Source organism: Taudactylus pleione, unplaced genomic scaffold (assembly GCF_031769625.1).
Source record: "Taudactylus pleione unplaced genomic scaffold, aTauple2 ptg000447l, whole genome shotgun sequence".
NCBI lineage: Eukaryota > Metazoa > Chordata > Amphibia > Anura > Myobatrachidae > Taudactylus > Taudactylus pleione.
Window position 1 is genome coordinate 7,623,842 of NW_028284849.1, and position 22,970 is coordinate 7,646,811.

The following is a 22,970-nucleotide window of genomic DNA, read 5'->3' on the forward strand; positions in this document are numbered from 1 at the left end:
AAGCGGGTCGATGTTCCCCGCTGCGCATGCGCACGACGGAGGGAGCTCCGTCGTGCGCATGCGCGAGACCCGGCGAGCGACGGGCTCACCATCGCTCCGGGTCTCGCACCAAAGGGGGCGTGCTGTCGATGTTGATTGACTCCAGGGCTTGCGGCAGCGAAACCCTACCGCAGGGTCTCCGTCGCAAGCCCGATGGTCGCGATGGTCAAGACCATCGCGACCATCATCATGGACGCTCGCTATAGCTGTGGGTGGTAACCCACAGCTATGCGAGCGTCCATGAGGACGCTCCAAAAAAAGGTAGGAGGGCCCTGATTCAGAGCGAGCGCTCTGGTCAGAGCGTTCAGCTCTGAATCAGGCTCTGAGTGCAATATTCGCGCCCAGAATCACATTGCAGTATGTGATAATAGCGCCAGAATGTATCATATACTACATGCCAGGACAGGGGCGCCAAAAGGATCCTGTCCCCGCAATGTATTTGTAGTGACATCATCCGCGGTCTCTGCTCCTCTATGGGGAATCCTGCGCTATCCACTGACCACGAATGTGCGGCGGCCATTGTTGGGGAGGGTTCCAGAGGACCCCACTCCCAGTAAATTCTGCAAAATATAGTCCAGAGATTACAGTGGGTTACGTCATCTTCAGATGGCGATAGCTGTGGGGCCGAGCTAGGTAAATCTGACCGCAATGCACCCCCCATAGAAATCTATGCGGGCTGTGTCTGCTGTCGGAAATGGAGGCACCGCAGCAGGCAGCGCCGTTACAGAGCTCAAATGCACCCTGTGAGTGTCTCGCCCCCCCCCCCCGAGTGCTCGACGTCATGATGTCAATCGCATAACATCATTATTTCTCGCCGAGGGTACGGGGCGGGTCCTGAAGATCCTCCAATCGGCGGCACAGACGGTGCCTGTCTTGATCGTTCCGGTGGCACTGCAGCATGCCAGGCACTCTGCTAGCCAGAAGCAAGGCCCATGGGGTAGCGATGGCGCCTTTTACAGGGCTCTGCGCAGCAGCTCCGGTCTCCTACCCCGAGTTACGGCCCTGGCCGCGGATTACAGAGAGATTTGCTGCAACCCCTCCTTTATACATTGGGGTGATTCTTAATATTTGCGGGTATCCCCCACAAACAAGTATTTAATGATAAATAGGCCCTTAGTGCTGTCATAGGGTTGGATCGGTCATTATTGCTGGGCGAGGATGGGATCCCGCAGCGGCGCAGGGAAAGGTCTCTGCCGCCATCACTATTATCCGTAGCTCTATACAAGGGGATAAACCTGACGCCAGGATACAATGTATACATCCAGAAGTGGGCGCGGCTGCGCTGGTTGGTGGTCGCCCACCTGCAACTTCATGCAAATGCCTCCTCAAAGCCCCTCCCCTGGCGTACAGCCGCGCGTATGAATGTACAAGGACTGAGACGCCAGCTTTCAGCGTCTGATACCGTGCATCTACAGCTGCGCCTATGTACGCACATGCTCTGTAACGTATCCACCTTCGGCATTGCGTGCGGCTCTGAATCGCGGCCATGCATATAGTGAGCATACAGCATACATAGGGGATATGTGTGGGCGCAATGGGAGAATGTAATAACTGAATGGATATCCAGACAATAGCCGCTGTCACAGGGGCCGGCTCTCAGGGAGCACCCCCAATCGTTATCACTAATCCTACCTAAGACATGGGGGGGGTTGTGATTGCCCCACAGACTGGTTCATATGGCTCCTATCCTGTTTTACCAACATCTCTATAACCAGCAGGGCAGATCTGAATTGCTATCACTGGGGAATGCAACACAAAGTGCCTCTACACAGTGCCTCATGCCTCAATGAATTGTTATGCTGGATTTATCTCAGTCCACTGTGACATCTATGAATCAGCCCCTCGGTCCACTTTCTCAGAATACCCTTATTAATGACAAAATGGAACAAGTCAGGAACATGAATACGGGTCACATATGTCACAGCAAAGGACAGATTATGCCAGAGACACGCATCCTACTCGCCTCTCCGGCCGGCATTTACGGACATGCCCCTGATAGTCCCGTGCGAGTGTAGGAGCCCCAGGAGACCCCAATATCTTCTGTGCCACCACTGTTTACTATATATATATATATATATAGATCCCACTGCGCCTAAGTTGCATATGGCAGATCACAGTGCACTAAACTGGCGCACTACAACACCCAGCAATAGTGGAAGCTGCCCCCGCTGTCTTTAGTGCCATGGGCTCCCTGAAGACCTACTCCAGCCCTTTCTAGATCCACAAATACCGCATGAATTAGACACTAAGAGGGGAATTCAATTGCAGGTGAAGGGTGCGAATTGCCGTTTCCACGGCATTGAAACGCCGGCAACAGCAGCCCGTCTCGCACCTTCGCCCGGTCAGCCGAATACCCAATTTGCTCAAAACTGCTCGCTACCCTATGGGGTAGCGAACACTTTTCAGCGAGATCCCGATGCCGTAACGTGCGGCAGCTGCTGCGCAGATTCGGCCAGGCGAATGTATTCGCTCCTAATTGAATTCCCCTCTAAGGGGTATATTTACTAAAGTGCCGGTTTTTAGAAATGGAGATGTTGCCCATCACAACCAATCAGATTCTACTTAACATTTGTCTAGCCCCTTCTATAAGATAGTAGCTAGAACCTGATTGGTTGCTATGGGCAACATCTCCTATAAAACAGCACTTAAGTAAATATACATCTAACTACAGATCGATAGGTGCTTTGGAACAGAGATGTATCACGATGAGCACTTTTGTTTCAAACTTGAGTAAGTTAACGTGTATCTAATATAATCTAATAGATGGAGATAATACTTAGGGGTCTATTTACTAAGCAGTGTTAGGAGACAGAGGGAAAAGTGATAAGAAAGTGATAAGGTACCAGCCAATCAGCTCCCAACTGTCATCTCACAGGCTGTGTTTGAAAAATGACAGTGCTTAGTAAATAGACCCCTAAGTTTCCTAACACTGCTTAGTAAATAGACCCCTTAGTATATAAAATCAGCGAATAGGAAGAGTCCGCAACATGTTTCTATGACGTCACAGAGCTTTCGGACCAGTCTAGTTCATCTTATCTCGCCCCAGCTTGATTCCAGATAAGTCCGGGCCTGTTTTTGGACAGCCGCCCAGTGTCTGTTACCCCGTATTCTCACTGGGGTCATTATGCTGGTGATTAATGGAACGCCGCAGTCTTATCTGTTGAAAATAGGGAAGACGATGGGATTTCTGCCTGTAATGATGATTGCAGAGCGCATAACAGGAAGGAGCCCCCACTGAGCTCATTATAACCAGACAGAAAGGCCAAATATAGCAGAAGGTTCCCCTGCGAGCTGTGATAACACGGCCTGCGGATGTACGGCCACAATCTCTGCCTGTAGGCGCGGCATCGCCTCGTCACATAGTTACTATGGTGCTAATATTTAGGGGGAAAACATATCTGCCAAAGCCAGAAAGGATCTGATGTACATGGGGTGATAAACGCTCGGCAAGTGGATAAGACCTTCGCGGCTTTGTGGAAAATTAGTTGCATCAAAGAGATTCCCAGGTGCAGACGGTGAATGTGCGATAAATCACCCGTTTCTTGCCAATAGCCGGCTCGCAAACGTGTTTACTGCGGAGGGGGTCAGTGCTGGGGGCTTGTGGGAATCTGTGTATATTTGCTGTAAAAATATTGTTACACTGAGGCCTTCCGAGGACGCAAATACGCACACACACACACTATGAGGCCAATTTATCATTAATCGCATTTACAATGCGATCTGGGCAGGATATTAGCGCCCATGATCGCATTTCAGAATACGTTTGCATTTGGCGGGATGTATCATAGAGCACCCGCAGGGACAGGGGCTCCGAAAAGACCCCTCCGTCCTCTGAATCCGCGACTTTTAGCCCATAGGCTACAATGGGCTCCCACCATCGTCAGATGGCGTTCGCTGCGGGGGCCGATATCGGGAATGTATCGCATTGCAGGTGTTGGTAAATCTGGCAGCATCGCATCCCCTATAGACACCTATGGGGGAGGTGGTTGCCAGCGGTAATGGGGGGATCACAGCAGATATCGGGGATATCTAATGCGGTCCCTCTGTGATACATCCGGGGAACACTTAATATTTGCAGTTAACTCCCGAATATGGGTGTTTTGGGGGGATTATACCTCAAATATACAATGATAAATGGGCCCCTATCTGTTTTACTCAGCACCATTAGTGATACATAGAGCTCTGCACTCTCCTTATTTCTGCAAGCACCCAATAGTAACAGAGGCGTCACGTGCGCAACCTACGACCCAAAGCGCTACTGCGAATGCGCGCCTTTACTGCATCTTCCTCTCCGTCCTCCAAACTGTAAGGACGTTCCCCTGAGTGTCTACTGAGGGACACGGTGCCATAGACACATATACGCCACTCTGTCACCACCCACTGGGTAGTTCCACTGCTCCAGACATGGCGTACCACTGTGTGAAGACTCTGCGTGCTCACTGCGATCGCTTCCCAATTGCTGTTGCCGGTTTGCGCACATGCTGTGCGTCTTATAACCATGCACAGATTGCAAACATCGGCTGGCTGCGTGCGAACACAGCCTTGCGAACCAACCTGAATCAGGCCCACTGGGGGTCATTCAGACCCGGTCGTTAGTGCCGATGCGCTCGGACCGGGTCGATGGCCCCCCACAGAGCATGCGCACAACGGCGCCGTCGTGCGCATGCGTGAGACCCGCTACGACCGACAGCGCCGGTCGTAGCGGGTCTCGATCCAAAGGGGGCGAGCTGTCGATGTTGATTGACAGCTCGCCCCGTTTGGAAGGCGGGCCGGGGGGGTGGCAGCCCAAACGTGGACGTTCCCATGGGAACGCCTACCGTTTGGGGGCGGCCCCACTGACATCACTAGTGATGTCAGTGGAGAGCTTCCGGCTCAGACAGAGCCGAAAGCTCTCCGGGGCTTACGACAAGGGAGATGCTACCCTAGGGTCTCGTCGTAAGCCCCGATGGTCGCGATGGTCTTGACCATCGCGACCATCACCTTAGGCGGTCGTAAGGCTGTGGGTGTTAACCCACAGCCTTACCACCGCAAAGGAGGACGTCTTGAAAATTAAAGACGTCCTCCCCTCATTCAGACCGACCACACGCTCTGTGCGACTGGCTCTGAATGAGGTCCACTGTCTTCTACCAGTCCAGGGAGAAACACTACATCTCCCAGAAGGCTACTGTGATAAGGGGATGCGGCCTAACGGGTCGGTGTGTTTGGACTGAAGACTGGGAATGTGAAACCTCTGAGGATAGAGGGCAGCAGCAGTAGGGTATGGTCATCAGTGTGGTTACCACCGATGGTTACAATCGATGGCAGTATAGTAAGTGGCCATCGATGGTGACCAACTATGCAATAGATCAGGCCTGGCCAACCTGTGGCTCTCCAGCTGTTGTGAAACTACAAGTCCCAGCATGCCCTGCAACTGTTTTAGCATTCCCTAATAACAAAACGGTAGCAGGGCATGCTGGGACTTGTAGTTTCACAACAGCTGGAGAGCCACAGGTTGGCCAGGCCTGCAATAGGTGACCATCGATGGTTTCACCAACCGATGGTCATCTCTGTTCTTTGACTGACTGGGCCAATTAGAACTGGGACCGAGGTTTCATAGATGTCAGGGGTGGAACTTTGCCCCATGTACTGGCACCTTGCAAAAAAAAAAAATTTTTTTTATGCTTTACCATCGATGGAGGGAAACCATCTGGTTCTCGCCCATCGATGGTAAAGCATTCAACATCGGCCATAAAGCATTACGAATCATCAATGGTTGATGGCCATCCCTAAGCAGCAGACAGGGGAGCGCCCTGGGAGAGACTGAGCTGTGTGACAATTGAATTTACTTATCTTTCATATTCTCATAAGTGAGGTATGTACTATGGGGGATATTTAATAAACATAAATATCTCTATCCTTAATTATCACTCTATATTGCATTTTCTTTATCGTGATATTTATATGAATTTTGCTCCCAGGATAGGCGAAGCGAAAACAGCCTGGGCGAGCTCAGATGCCATTTACATGTTTCTTGTTTTGTGTATGTGCAGCCTGAGCCTGTAAAGTTCTTCTTCCCTGCCTGTGCCGGCTACCGCTCCAGCATCTGTGCCCGGCCGACAGCGGCATCAGCCGCCCTCCCCAGCCTAGCAAGTGCAAGTGATGTGCTGCTGCCGGCCGGACAGGAACCCTGGAGTGGCAGCCGTCTGTGTGCTGGGCTGCCCGCTGCTGTCAGGTAAGGGGGAGAGAGAGCCGAGGGGGGGGGGAGGAGAGAGGGAGCCGGGGGAGCGCCCAGAGCAGCGGCCGGTTAGTGTCACATTGTACTGGTGGAAATTGACACTGTACTGGGGGGATGGGGGAGCCTGCGCCACGGAATCAGGGGTGGTGGTAACGCAATGGCTGCTATATGCAGAACCTCCAACATTGCCCGTGCTCTGCTCCTGGACTTCTCATTATGGGATCTATGTACTAAGCAGTGTTAGGAGACAGAGTGAAAAGTGATAAGGTGCCAGCCAATCAGCTCTTTTTCAAGCACAGCCTGTGAAATGACAGTTGGGAGCTGATTGGCTGGCACCTTATCACTTTCTTATCACTTTTCACTGCTTAGTACATAGGGCTCTATTTACTACAATCCGCATACTGAATGCGGATTGTAGTGTGATATTACCGAGTGAATTCGCATTGCGAATTCTGGCAATATCACAGGGATTTACTATAAATCCCTTGCAGGGACAGAGCTTGCGATAAAGCTCTGCCCCTGCGGATCCCATCCGCACTGTATTCGCTGTATTTTCGGAAAAAATACAGCGACTAAGAGCCCGCGCATGCGCCGACCGACCACCGCTACTACCACCCCACCTACGCTAAGCCCCGCCCCCTGGTGCTAAGCCCCGCCCCCGCGATCGCGGACCCCCGCGACCCCCCCCCTCCCTTCATTACACTTACCTGCATCCTCCTGGCCTCCGGTGATCTTCTCCGGGCTTCCCGATCAGGTGATCTCCCATACTGCACTGGGGCCCGATCACCTGATGACCGGGCCCCAGTGCACTGTGGGAGACCAGCTGACCGGAGAGGAGCCATCACCGGAGGCCCGATCACCGGTCCCTGGATTCAGGTAAGTAAAAAAAAAATGTTTAATTTTTTTTTTTCTTTTTTTTACAGCAATCAGCTTGCGGTCTGCTTAGACCACATAGCTGATTACTGGTACCGGCTCCCGCCTCTGCTCTCCCCGTTAGAGCAGAGTGGGAGCCCGGTAACCGGGGGAGACCCTGGATAACGCCACCTCCAGGTGGCGTTATTATCACAGGGCTTCCCCCGGTATTTTTTTACAATTTATTTTTAGTAACTATGGTCGGATCACATTTCCCATTACAATTATGGGAAATGCGATCTGCTTTACTAAAAATAAGTGATACTGGGGGTTGGAGTAGAATTTTACTAATTCTACTCCAATTGCCCTGTAATAACTACAGGTGAAACTAAAATAATGTGAAAAGGGTGTGAAAACACAAAACAGCCTTTATCACTTTATTTTAGTCAAAATAATGTTAATAAATAGAGCCCATAGACCCCTAAATGTATGATTTCAGTCACCTGTGCTGATTCACTTATCTCATCATTTACCTAGTTCAACACAGGTGACTGCAATCATACATTAGGTGGTAAGTGCAAGAACAAAGCATTGTGTACCTAATGGAAGGGGTCATGTTGGAGGGTAGGTGTATGTATTCTGCGGGGAGAGGGGGGAATCGGACGGCTGCTATATCCATATGTAAGCTGCTGGTGGAGAGGTCGGACAGGACGGCTGCCATGTACTGGGGAAAGAAGGGGTTGCCGGCTGCAATATAAATGATCATAAGATAATTATATAATAATAAAAAAATGTATAAATAAAAAAATTATACATATATATATATACATTAAAAAAAACATGGCGGCACTCAAGGAACTTCTTTAAACCAGTAAATTATCAGCTACTTATCACACACTTGCACTTCAACGTTGCAGATTGTTTTAATCTTTTTTCAAGAATAGAGCACAATAGTAGAAAAGAATTCTTACCTTATAAAGTATCACCACAAGTGCACACCTCCCGTCCGACTCCGGCAATTCATCCACCCCCGATGACGTCACTCGTGTGCGTCCAACCTGACGTGGCACGTCAGCGAGGCCACCTGACAGCGGGTGGTTGCCTAGAGACAGGATGCCAAAAGTAAAGTGAACATAACCCAACACCATTTACAATACGGTGGTGTTGAGTTATGTTCACTTTACTATTGGACGCGTCTGAGTGACGTCATCGGGGGTGGACGAATTGCCGGAGTCGGACAGAAGGCGTGCACTTGTGGTGATACTTTATAAGGTAAGAATTCTTTTTCACACACAAGCCACTCTTTTTTTTTATCCTCATTTAAAAGTTTTTTTAATTTGTATGAAATATCTTTGTTTTTTACTATGTATATGTTTTTAATGAATATTTTATGTACACAGGGCCTGATTCAGACCTGCTCGCGAGCGCTCGCAAGCGGGTCGATGGTGCCCTAGTGCGCATACGCACGACGGAGGGAGCTCCGTCGTGCGCATGCACGAGACCCACATAGTGACGGCCAAGCCGCCGCTACGGGTCTCGCACCAAAGGGGGCATGCTGTCGATAGTGAGGACAGCACGCCCCCTTTGGGGGGCGTGCTGGGGGCGTTGCTGCCCAGACGGAGGCGTTCCCATGTCAGTGGGAGTGATTTTGGCTCTGATAGAGCCAAAACCACTCCTGGGCTTGCAGCAGCGAGACCCTACCGCAGGGTCTCGTCTCAAGCCTGATGGTCGCGAAGGTCTTGACCATCGCGACCATCTTTTTGGCCGCTCGCATAAGCTGTGGGTGGTAACCCACAGCTATGCTAGCGGCCAGGAGGCCGCTCCAATTTTAGGTAGGAGGGCCCTGATTCAGGCCCACTGCCCTATGTTTAAATGGTCAGATCTGTGTTGTAAATAAAACCCCTTTTTTTACACTTTCACAGCTAGTTTGCATATTTTGGTAACACTATTGTAATGAATAATTTTGCACTTTGAATCACATTTATTTCTTTGTTTACATATGTATAGATTGCATTTTTTGTTGCATTGTGCACCTAGAGCACATAAGGTCTTTGTATTTATTATATACCGTAGATTTTTATTTATTTCAGTTGCTATGCACTTTAAATAACAGAATGCTATACACTGGGTTTTAGATTATTTTATTAGCACATTGAGTGCTCTATATCAGTTTTGATATTATGTATATATATTTATATTGTTATCTATCTATCTATCTATCTATCTATCTATCTATCTATCTATCTATCTCAATCTCATATCTATCTATCTATCTATCTATCTATCTCATATCTATCTATCTCATATCTATCTATATCATATCTATCTATCTATCTATCTATCTCATATCTATCTATCTCAAATCTATCTATCTCATATCTATCTATATCATATCTATCTCATATCTATCTATCTCATATCTATCTATATCATATCTATCTATATCATATCTATCTATATCATATCTATCTCATATCTATCTATCTCATATCTATCTATGGGGCCTATTCATCAACACTAAAATAACGTTTTTAAGGACATTTTCCTTAAATAACATTATTTTGGTATTCATGAACAGACTTAGCACAGGAGATATCACAGATATCTCCTTGCTAAGTTCCCCTGCGTTAATTTCAGCACTCCCCATACATTAGTACATTAGTATGGGGATATTAGTATAGGGACATTAGTACATTAGTATTAGTACATTAGTACATTAGTACATTAGTATAGGGACATTAGTACATTAGTACATTAGTATGGGTACATTAGTACATTAGTATGGGTACATTAGTACATTAGTATGGGTACATTAGTACATTAGTATGGGTACATTAGTACATTAGTATGGGTACATTAGTACATTAGTACATTAGTATGGGTACATTAGTACATTAGTATGGGTACATTAGTACATTAGTATGGGTACATTAGTACATTAGTATGGGTACATTAGTACATTAGTATGGGTATATTAGTACATTAGTATAGGGACATTAGTACATTAGTACATTAGTACGGGTACATTAGTACATTAGTACATTAGTATGGGGATATTAGTACATTAGTATGGGTACATTAGTACATTAGTACATTAGTATGGGTACATTAGTACATTAGTATGGGTACATTAGTACATTAGTATGGGTACATTAGTACATTAGTATGGGGATGTGGAAATTGTGGTATTCATCAAATTCCGAAAATTATAAGTTTTCGGAATTTGATGCAGTTATTATTCGCCACTGTGAGGTGGCGAATAGCAGAATCCACTAACCTGTATCCGCGTGTGCAGGTCCCCCGACGAGTCCCTCTGGCGCTCTGCTCCGTCCTCAGGCTCCGGAGGCTGGTCGGACATGTGCTCCCCAGCAGAGCACAAGAAAGTTTAGAAAAAGAAAAAAAAAATTTTTTTTCTAATCTGTCATGTGGTCTGCTGGGAAACCACATGACAGCGCAGCAGGACGGAGCCGGAGGCTGCTGCGCGGACAGGTAAGTCGGGGGGGGGGGAAGGTGAGCGGAAGGGGGAGGGGGGTGGGGGGGGGGATCGGGGGGGGTACGAAACTTAACTCATCTGTAGGCAGTGCTGCGCATGCGCTGGTATTACAGATGTAACAGCGCATGCGCAGCACTGTTTCCAGACGCGATAAGGTAGTGTAGGCAGGAAAAGTATCTATTTCCCGAAAAGATGTCGTCGCAAAAATGACGGAATAGATACTTATGGAGAGGAGGAATGATGACTTCCACCTATAATTAGCTAGAACTCCATGCGAGTTCTAAAGCTAATTATCTCCAGAGTATTTTTAGGTTTAATGAATAGGCCCCTATATCATATCTATCTATCTCATATATTTCTATCTCATATCTATCTATCTAATATCTATTTATCTATCTTTCTCATATATATCTATCTCATATCTATCTATCTATCTATCTATCTATCTATCTATCTATCTCATATCTATCTATCTCATTTCTATCTATCTATCTATCTATCTAAATCTCATATCTATCTATCTATGTATCTCTATCTATCTATATATCTATCTATCTATCTATCTATCTATCTCAATATCTATCTATATATCTATCTCAATCTCATATCTATCTATCTGTCTCATATCTATCTATCTACCTCATTTCTATCTATCTATCTCATTTCTATCTATCTATCTATCTAAATCTCATATCTATCTATCTCAATCTCATATCTATCTATCTATCTATCTATCTATCTCAAATCTATCTATCTATCTCATATCTATCTATCTATCTCATATATATCTATCTATCTATCTCATATCTATCTCATATATATCTATCTATCTATCTCATATCTATCTCATATCTATCTATCCATCTCATATCTATCTATCTCATATCTATCTCATATCTATCTATCTATCTATTTATCTATCTCATATCTATCTATCTATCTATCTATCTGTCTATCTCATATCTCTCTATCTACCTATCTCATATATATCTATCTATCTATCTCATATCTATCTCATATATATCTATCTATCTATCTCATATCTATCTATCTATCTATCTATCTCATATCTATCTCATATCTATCTATCTATCTATCTCATATCTATCTATCTATTTATCTCATATCTATCTATCTATCTGTCTATCTCATATCTCTCTATCTATCTCATATATATCTTCTATCTATCTATCTATCTATCTCATATCTATCTCATATCCAGCTATCTATCTATCTATCTATCTATCTATCTTATATCTATCTATCTATCTCATATCTATCTATCTATATATTTATCTCATATCTATCTAGCTATCTCATAATTATCTCATATCTATCTATCTATCTATCTATCTCATATATTTCTATCTCATATCTATCTATCTAATATCTATTTATCTATCTTTCTCATATATATCTATCTCATATCTATCTATCTATCTCATATCTATCTATCTATCTCATTTCTATCTATCTATCTATCTAAATCTCATATCTATCTATCTATGTATCTCTATCTATCTATCTCAATATCTATCTATATATCTATCTATCTCATATCTATCTTCTATCTATCTATCTATCTCATATCTATCTCATATCCAGCTATCTATCTATCTATCTATCTATCTATCTATCTATCTATCTCATATCTATCTATCTATCTCATATATTTCTATCTCATATCTATCTAATATCTATTTATCTATCTTTCTCATATATATCTATCTCATATCTATCTATCTATCTCATATCTATCTATCTATCTCATTTCTATCTATCTATCTATCTATCTAAATCTCATATCTATCTATCTATGTATCTCTATCTATCTGTCTATCTCATATCTCTCTATCTATCTATCTATCTATCTCATATCTATCTTCTATCTATCTATCTATCTCATATCTATCTCATATCCAGCTATCTATCTATCTATCTATCTATCTCATATCTATCTATCTATCTATCTATCTATATATCTATCTCATATCTATCTAGCTATCTCAAAATTATCTCATATCTATCTATCTATCTATCTCATATCTATATATCTATCTCATATCTATCTATCTATCTATCTATCTCATATCTATCTATCTATCTCATATCTATCTCATATCTATCTGTCTATCTCATATCTATCTATATATCTATCTCATATCTATCTATCTATCTGTCTACCTCATATCTATCTATCTATCTATCTATCTATCTCATATCTATCTATCTATCTATCTTCTATATGTGACACCCTAAACCACTGGTTCACAAACTTTTTTAAACTAAGGCACCCTAGAGTATCAGCATTGTTTTCATGGCGCCCCTAAGACATAAGTTTATTGAGAAATTCAGAAAAAAAGTTGTAAAGTAGTAAAATGAAGTAAATTGTGCTGACTGGTCATCCTTAGGGTCAGTTATGTGGTGGGGACAGGTTTGTGCTTCTGTTTGTCTACATATTTACATTACATTGACCATAAATAACTTTTTTTTGGCTCTCGACCACCAACCTGAGGCACCCCTGCAAGTGAGGGAGCACAGTTGGGAACCACTGCCCTAAACTATGAGTTTATTCACAATGTAATCATACAACCTAGTATAACAGTAAAGATAGCAATAATGAATCCTTTCTTATGTTTATTTTACTTTGCAAGAACAATGAAACACTTGGCAATATTCATATATCAACAATACATTTCAATATACAGTAACACACACATTAACACTCTTGTTTATTTTATTTTTCAGGAACCTGAAGATCACCAGCGAACTCTGGACTTCGAACCTGCAAACTATAAATGGGTAAGTATTCTCTAGTGGAAATTAACAAATTACTAATTTTGTAATTCCCTTAACATCTCTAAATTATACAAACAGCCTCACGTGAGTATGATAAACGGATAAGGTTACATCAAGAATACAATTGCAAACTTGTGTTACTTTTCTATACACCATTTTAGGAAAACGTTTTCCACACACTACTGCACTTTACAAGTCTCATACAATGCTAGTTCAGCGCTGAAAAAGTTAATAGGGTGCACCCTTCGTTGCCCGGGATATGAAGAACAGTTCTTTGGGAATTATTTAACTGGCAATCTACTCTGTCTTTGCCAAGTCCTGTACAGATGTTCTTATTCTGCTCCAGCTACAGTACTTGTCTCTAATTAATGCAACACTGTAATCCTCCGTAAGTGATCCTGCTGCGATGGTGTTGGTAGCCTGCCTGGATTCAATGTGTTGTGCAACACTATCACTGTAGTTACCAAAGGACTGTAGCTTCTAAAGGTGCGTACACACACACAACGATTTCTTTAACAATTTAACTATGACGACGTCGTTATCGTTCAACCGTTCAAAAAATCGTTCAGTGTAAAACGATAAACGATGAATGATTATCGTTCATGCGCGTTCACGTTTGTCGATTGTAGTTTGAAGTTCAGTCAGACTGGTCAACTGAACGATTTTCAATAGAAGTTGCAACATTTTTCTTTCAACCCACAGAAAATCGTTTATTATGTAAAGTAAAGGGAAAAACTGAACGAAAATCGTTCAACGAAAATCGTTCATTAGTTACATCGTTGTGTGTGTACGCACCTTTAGGCTTAATTAGAGTGAAATGTAGCTATCTCGTTGCAATCTCTCCTGACTAGTTTTCCTGTTCCTGCAATAAGATTTCTGTTGTGGTATTTGTGGCCGGAGGCCGGGCCACACGTGGTTAATGGCTGCCGTGGCACTGAAGGGGTTAACTCCCTGTGCTGCGGCGCCATTTTTTTAAAATGAACTATGGGTGCTAGGCGCCGCATTTAATTGTATTATCGGCGCTAGGCGCCATCTTTTAAATATGTTACCGGCGCTAAGCGCCGAGTGTTTAAAGTTGCCGGCGCTACCGCCGGGAAGGTCTGTGTAGCTGCCGCGGTCCAGGGAGGGACCACGGCAGCCTAGTGTGTGCCCGCTGGAGCCCCGCTCTTAGCGCCGCTGCTGCCGGAAACTGTCTCCAACGGCCGTGGCGCTTAGTGCTAACCCCCAGTGTGCCACACCGGGGGGAGAACAAGGGAGCCGCTCAGCGCTTCCAGCTGGAGGCGGGGAGCTCCGCTCCCGGCGCTCCGACTGTACACTGCCCGCTGACTGCTGGGGATGGGAGCAGGGCTCCCAGGCCGCCAGCACTCCAGAGCGGCAGGACGCCTTTGCAGCCGGGACAAGCATGTCCCGGACTTGAAAGGCACCAACCGCTGCGGCGGCAAAGGGACTTAACCCCTGGTGTGCCACACCGGGGAAGGGCAGGGGCAAGGGAGACGCCCTGCGGCTCCAAGCTGGAGACCAGGAGCGGAGGCTCCTGGTGCTCCAGCGACCCAGCCTCCCAGATGGATGCGGCGCGCTGACCCCTGGAGGCAGGGAGCCCAGCTCCCGGCTCTCCAGCACAACGGGCAGCGTGGTCAGCAGTTTAACCCTCGGTGCAGTGCACCGAGGGGGAGACTGAGGTAGCGTGCACTGGGGGTCAGGAGCGCTGGCTCCTGGTGCCCCAGGGTGTCAAGAAGGGAGCAGCAGCTGAGAGCTGCTGAAATAGGTACAGCTGCTGCAGGGGGGGCATGGTCCCAGGCTGCAGAGCTAAGAGCCTGGTACTGGGCACTGAGAGCTCAGCTCCCAGTATCCCAGCACTGAAGGGCTGGTATAGTAAAGCCCAGCGCTGAGCACTGGACACAATGGTTAAAAGCACACACTACACAGACTTAAATAAAAGTGTTTCATTGTACATAAATGTATTATAACATGCAATATATTTTAAATGTATCATTTAAAGTAAAGTGCACTTACCTGTGATTTCCCTGGATGGCTATGGGGATCTTCCAGCCTGTCCAGGGAAATAAAGTATCCTCCTATGCGGCCTCATGCCTGGAAGTGGGATGAAGAGGTGCATAGGGAGCTGGCTAATGCAGCCAGCTAAGAATTTCCAGCGAGCTCCAAACGGACTTTCCTCCGTGGCCAGGAAACCGTGCCCAGGGACCCTGCTTGCCCACCTCTGCAGCTCAGATTCAGGCAAGGCTAGCAGGCTTGGTCCCTTAGCAGATTCCCGGAAGTCCGTTTTCGGAGGGAAATCCTGATCTTCCCAGGCTGTATCCAGATGGAGCGGAGCCGTGGGCGTTGCTCAGCTCCGAGGTTGAGCCCAGGCACAGAGGAGTCACCACTCCCCCTTGCCATAAGGGACAATGTTAAACGTGCATGTGGCCAGCACATGCACAGGTCATGCACTTATGATGATTGGTTGGAAACCACAGGGCGGGCTTACCCCCTGCGGAAATGTGTATTAGAGTGGCATAAAAGGAGGCTTCGTGCCTGGTAAAATTGTACATCCTTGTGAATCCTGTGTGGAGAAGAATTGCTGTAACATCTTGTATTGTATGCTGATTATTCCCCTTCAATCCGAAGGGAGGGTCTTTTTTAAGACTGAGAGCAATAAACACCTTTGCCTTTAAATTCTATTACATCTGTATCCTGCGACCAACAGAATTGCGCAAAACGCTATTCCGTTCTGCTGTTCTGGGTAAGACCTCCGTGTCTCCAAGGTCAAGCCCTCTGCCAAGCTACCGTGCAGACCTGGTCCATTGCGAGGGATCAGGTGGGAACAGCCGACACAAAACAGGAGGTGTGTCCGCAGTTGGTCAACGCATACGCAGCAGAAGTGGTTCCATGATTGTACGTAAAAAGCGGTTCCAAACGCCGATGGTAGAGTTTGGTGGTGGCAGCATCGTTACACGCCCACGGCGCAGTGGGCGGAGTCAGTGACAGGCGGTCACTGACGGTGAGTGGGAGTCCAAAAGCGCTAACCCGTGACCAGGGACGGTCTAGGCGAAAGGCGTCCGGTCACAGTATTACAGTCCGTTCCTTCTCTGCTTAGCAACCTTAGGGCCTGATTCAGACCCGCTCGCAAGCGCATTGTGCTCGCAAGAGGGTCGATTGTGGCCCAGAGCACACGCCCAGAGTGCGCACTGCACGTGCGCGAGCCCTGGAGCGAGCGCAAAACGCACTCGCTCAGGGATTCACTACAAAAGGGGTGGCTGTCGATGTTGATCGTCAGCTCGACCCGTTTTGTAGGCGTAGCCGGGGGGTGGCTTCACAAATGGAGGCGTTCCCAAGCGAATGCCTGCCGTTTGTAGGCGACCCCACTGACATCACCAGTGATGTCAGTGGGAGAGCGTCCGGCTCTATTAGAGCCAGAAGCTCTCCGGGGCTTGTGGCCAGGAGACCCTACCACAAGGGTCTCGTCGCAAGCCCGATGGTCGCGATGGTCTTGACCATCGCGACCATCATCCTGGCCGCTCGCTATAGCTTTGGGTGGTCACCCACGGCTATGCGAGCGGACAGGAGGTCGCAGCAAAAAAATACAGCACCCGCCCTGATTCAGAGCGAGCGAGCGCTTTTTGCGAGCGCCTCTGAATCAGGCCCTTAGTTCATAGCGAGAGTATTACAAGTGCTGGCAGGGAAGTGTCGCCCTAACACTGCTGGTACCTGTTGTACCTACCCTCCAATATGCAGTATCAGGGGGTTACTCTTACTATTATGAATGTAGTCTATAAACCCCACGCTGATCTCTGAAGGGACTGCTGTGCACATGTAACGGTGGACAGCTGTAGGCCTCCAGTTAATAGGCGCCAATGTCACTGAGTGTCTATTTGGGAGGTTGCAGCAGCTTCTTACCCCTCCAGTATCAGCTCTCAACCTCCGGCTCCTTTACAAGCTCAGTCTCTCTATATTTCCGCAGCTCCGCCTGAGGCACTCCCTTAGGGGTCGTCCGACACACCCCTCTTAGGCTGATTGTTCTCAGAACCTCCCCGGATGACACAACTTGGTCCCACCGGATGTTCCCCGCCTCAGAGACCTCCGCTGCTCGTCCCGGAGTACGGCCGCAGCTCTCAGCTAAGCATCAAGGCAGCGCAGCCCCTTCTCCTGTCCAGCTGCCTCACCAACTGCACACACCAACTGCCGCCCAACTGTCAGTACAAGCCCCTCTGGTCGCAGGCCACTGTTTCTCTATGGCAGTGGAGGTCCAGTCTCTCCAGCCGCACGCCAGCTCCTGCAGCTGGATACATTGTCCACTGTCACCAATGAATACATTCAAATGTCCAGCAACACATATATAAGGGTACACAATATGAGGTACTCCCCGGTTCTGGGGTACCACATATATCTATCTATTGATCGGCCAATTTAGCATCAAAGCTAAACACCAGCGGCTTATTCTGGATTAGTATTGCAGTGATACAAAGGATGAAGTCACCGGTAATCAGCAATACTTACCCCTCCTGCGAGGTCTCCTCATCTGTGAGGTCCTCATCTCATCTGCTGACGGCCTAACGCTGCCAGCGATGGGCTTCTGTGTAATGCGCACGAGCACGACACGCTCACCCGCCGGAGACCCGGCAGTGCCTGGAAAGCTTCACTGAAGCCGGAAAGACAACGCATGTAAATATGGCGGGAGCGATGCAGTGACGAATAGCGGTACGCTTAGTTTACCGTGGTTTGTTGAATAAAGAAAGGATGACATAACCCCTTGAGCGAGCGCTAAAGATGTTATGCATCATTGATAAATGGGGCCCTATATACTGATATAACTATATTGGGTCAGATTTAGAGGTAGACGCAGGTACAGACATGACTACGTATTTTGCTGCAGTGCGACTGTGACTTTATGCTAATGCAACACCGATGGTCTGCCTACTGAGACACCCACCTGCTGCACCGCAAACTCCTGCCCCAACGCGCCATCGGTCGCAATGTTGGACACAGTAGCGGCCATATGGAGGCACAGTACGTCCATCGGAACATGGCTACTGATGCTAATGCAACGGCACCTTCGGACGCAGTCACTGGCCGCCACAATGGCTGCGGAGTCAGGGAGAGCTGGGAGGGCAGGTCACGGTGCTCCAAGTGTTTGTTTCATCTGCAATTGTGCTTATACTATATTGTACTCCCTCTGGTCAGAAAATAAAGTTGTGGAACTACAAGTCCCAGGAAGGATACGAGTTTAGGATTTTACATTTGTTGCTACAGGAAAGTTTGCATACTGTTACCTGAGTGCAAAGTGATTAAAAGACACCGGGGAAGCTGTAACCTGGACACATGGTGCTTCCATGCTGTGCTGGCATCCCTACATATGGGCACAATGTGCGCCATCTGTGTGGTGTGTCTGAGTGCTGCCTATGTGTTTGGCTGGCGGTATATTGTGGTGACATAATTATGAATATAAAAAGGCGTGCCCTGTGCCTTCCCCGCCCGCAGGCTGCAGCGTCCTGCGGGTGGGAAAAGTTGCAGTGACCGATCGCCGCCGTGTGGATAGATGCTTTATCATTTAGGAGAATCATTTATGATTAGTAACGCGTGATAACAAGAATATCACTCGTTATTAAATATTCCCCTATGCATCCAAATGAGGACAAATCAATGTAAATGACACGTAACACAATTCCCATGCTCAGTGTATAGCAGTAAAGATTGTACTACAAAGTCCTCGGCAATCAGCTCCAGCCACAGGCGTCTCTAGTTGTGTGTTATTTCTGTTTTCTTCCACTAGATGGCACCACATGTCCTAAGTGAGAGCCAGACAGCATGTAATGCATTTTTATACTGTAGTGCAGGGGTTTCCAACCACGGTCCTCAAGGCACACTAACAGTCCAGGTTTTAAGGATAGCCATTCTTGAGCACAGGTGTCTTAATTAGTACCTCAGTTATTTTGATTTAACCATCTGTGCTCAAGCACGGATATGACTAAAACCTGGACTGTAAAGGCCCCCATACATCAGAGATTGATTGCAGCAATCGTGCAATTTGCAATCGATTGTGTATAAATATCTTTCTCTTTTTCAGTCGATTGCAGAATTGCCACAATTGATTGAAAAAGGGAAAGATTTTTATACATAATCGATTGCAAATTGCACAATTGCTACAATCAATCTCTGATGTATGGGGGCCTTTAGTGTGCCTTGAGGACCGAGGTTAGGAAACACTGCTGTGGTGCAATTGGTCTGAAACTGGGTGCCCTGCACGGGTGCAGTGTTAGGTTTTCTGCCAGTGAGACAGCTGTTCCTATGCTGTAAATGGGACCCTGGTCACCCGTTTACACTGCCCCATAACCTTCCCGGGTCCAACCTTGCTTGCAACCTGGGGTTAGATTGCTGGGTCACTGGACCCATGCTATTTTTCGGGAACCCTTTTATAATGAGCCGCTAGCCGGGTAATTTGGCCAGTGTAATGGGGGTATAACTCGGGCTGCTTCTATTCCTCTTCTCCTATGAGTGATTGCTTGTAAGCGGTTCAGGCCTACGGTGCTTACGAAATGGATTTCATGTATTAATAGTGCTTTATTATTATACTTACTTTCCTAGCGAGTCCTAGACAGTAACGCCGAATCTCTTCATTATAGCCCCGCTCCCTGCTGCTCCCTACACTGCCCACTAAGACCAAACCAAGGGCCGGCCCCGAGCCAGGACAGAACTACCGGCGGCACCTAGGCCCGTCTCTCTCTACTTCCACCACTGTCCTGGGCATAGGCTAAGGGCAGGGCTGGCGCTTCCATTAGGGAGCTGCCTAGAGCGCCGGCACCTGAGGGGGTGGTAGTGAGGCTGCCAACTCAGTAATACTTAACACTGGCAGTGGCCACGGATCCTGTATGCCGCGCCCGCCACGCCCCCACACTTGTCACATGCTGTCTGGCTGAGCCAACAGCAGCAGCGGTGCCCAGTCCCGCCCCTTTCCCTCTCTGCATAGTGGTTGTTCCCTCCCCCGCGACCAGCCACCAATCTCCCAGCCCTCCGGAGGCTCCCCCCCTCCTATGAGGCTCCACCCCTCCCGAGGCTCCGCCCATTCCTGTTCCCCTGATGGATTTCTCTCCAGCCAGCTCGGTGGGAGCCCCGTACACACTGGCCGATTCTTATGAACGATATGATCGATAACGATATCATTGAACGATATGTCGTTCAAATCGTCCAGTGTGTATGAACTTAACGGTGAACGTTGCACCCTCCCGTGGGTTGTTAATGATATCCCCAGTCATCTGTACAAGCAGCACAATTTGGGGTTAAGCAATGCTACCCCGCCCCACCACCTCCCCCAAGTGTGGATGCACATAATGATCCTAGCATCCCCCTAGCATTGCCAGGCCCGCTGGCAGTATCTGTACACACATTGGCCCTGATTCAGACCCACTCGCGAGCGACTGTCCGCTCGCAAGTGGGTCGATGGTCTGCACTGCGCATGCACACGACGGAGGGAGCTCCGTCGTGCGCATGCGCGAGACGCGACGAAAGAAGGACTTTCCTTCGCTCATAGTGTCTGATCAAAGGGGGTGTGCTGTCGATGTTGATTGACAGCACGCCCCCTTTGGTGGGAGTGCCGGGGGCGTGCCTGCCAGACGGAGGCGTTCACTAGTGATGTCAGTGGGAGTGATTTTGGCTCTGATAGAGCCAAAATCACTCCTGGCCCTGCCGTTGAAAAACTCAACCGCAGGCTTCTGCTCGCAGTGACGATGGTCGCAATGGTCAAGACCATCGCGACCATCATCCTGCACGCTCATATATGCTGTGGGTGGTGACCCACAGCTATACGAGCGTCCAGGAGGACGCTCCATATTATTGGAGGTGGGCCCTGATTCAGAGCGAGCGCTCTGGTCAGAGCGTCCAGCTCTGAATCAGGGCCATTGTCCAGGCTGTACGGGGCTTTAGGAAGAAGAGACCTCCGGCAATGGAAGGTAAGTAACTGTAGGGGACGGGGGCTTTATAGTTATATATGGGGAATTGGGTATATATTAATATTATTTGGGGGTTTATTCATGTTGATTTAAAGGGGGTGGGTTGTATACAGGGGCGTTTCAAGAGAGGAGGGGTCCCGCGTGCAGTCTCCGCTCAGCGCACTGATTCCTGCACTGTTAGACTCTGGGCACTAGAGTGTGCCCAGAGAGTCTATAGCGCATGCGCAGGTCAACGGGAAAATGGGCGCGGTGGCCATTTTCCCTGTACTACGCATGCGCAAAACGATGGGAAAATGGCAACGGTGGCCATTTTCCAGGCGTTTTGACAACGCTGACACTGGCACCAACGTGGGACTCCGGAGAGGTAAGTATAATATGGGTGCAAGGCATACTTGCCCACCCTTCCGATTCAGCCGGGAGCCTCCCGAAAATTGGGTGCCGCTCTCGGCCCTCCGGAAAGGCAGGCAAGCCTCCCGGCCCCAGCAAGTCGGCTGTATAAACCTCGTAAGCGGGGGGCGGTGACGCGATCCGCGCTGAATCTCGTCTGCCTCACAATGCCATTAATCTCGGCATTGTGAAGAGGGTGGCGGGGCCACGATGACGTGATCGCGCTGTCACGCCCTATGTCCCACCCCCAATGATGCGTTATACTCCAGGCAACGCCCCCTTTTTGTCGCATCACGCCCCCCGTGTGATTGCCCGACCTCTCCCTCCCGGAAGGAGGGAGCCAAATGTTGGCAACCCTAGTGCAAGGTGGTGGTGCGGCCCTGCACCCATTATAAATACGCCCCTGGTTGTATAATAATAATAATGTGGGGGGTGTGGGGTGTAGTATTACATTTATGGAGTTTGTACTAATTTTGTGTTGGGCTACATTTAAGTTATTTGGGAATAGTGTTATGTGTGGGTGTCTTGTGGAAAGAGTTATATCAATGCTCAAAGTACATTCATGTTATATATATATATATATATATATATATATCAGCAGGAATTGCTGCCGTGGAGTGTGGACAGCGTTTGGCGTCAGACAGCCGGGTATCTGGACCGCAACCACGCCAGTCAGGATCACGTAAGGATTTTTTTCCAAAAGTCAGGATAAGCTAAACATTATGCCTAGGGGCGCCACGACACCTGGCCCCGGCCCTGGCTAAGGGCATCATTGCAGGCAACATACTAGGATTTGCCTAGTGCACTAAACTGCTCAGAGCCGGCTCGGGACCGACTGTCCCAGAGGATAGGTCCCAAAAGTAGGGAAGTACATTTTATATCAATACTAAGAGTTAATAAAGTAATAAAGTCTCTGGTATTATATTTTATGTCCCATATGATTTACACAATACAAAAGACAGGTGCCCTTATCAACCACTCAGTATAAATGCGGAATCACACGGCAGCTCCACCAGCGGGGTCTGCTACCTGCTAAAAAAAAGACACAATCCAATTGGAATAGATGGAGCGCTGGATGGAAGTAACGAGCTCAATATAAAATAGAAACAAATATTTAATAACACCTCTATACACAAATATGTAACAATATACAGAATTGGTGCAATGCTTTGCTCAAAGCTCAGCAGCAAAGTTAAATCAGAAGTTTAAGATCGCCGTTATTCAAACACTGTTATAGTCCTCTGAT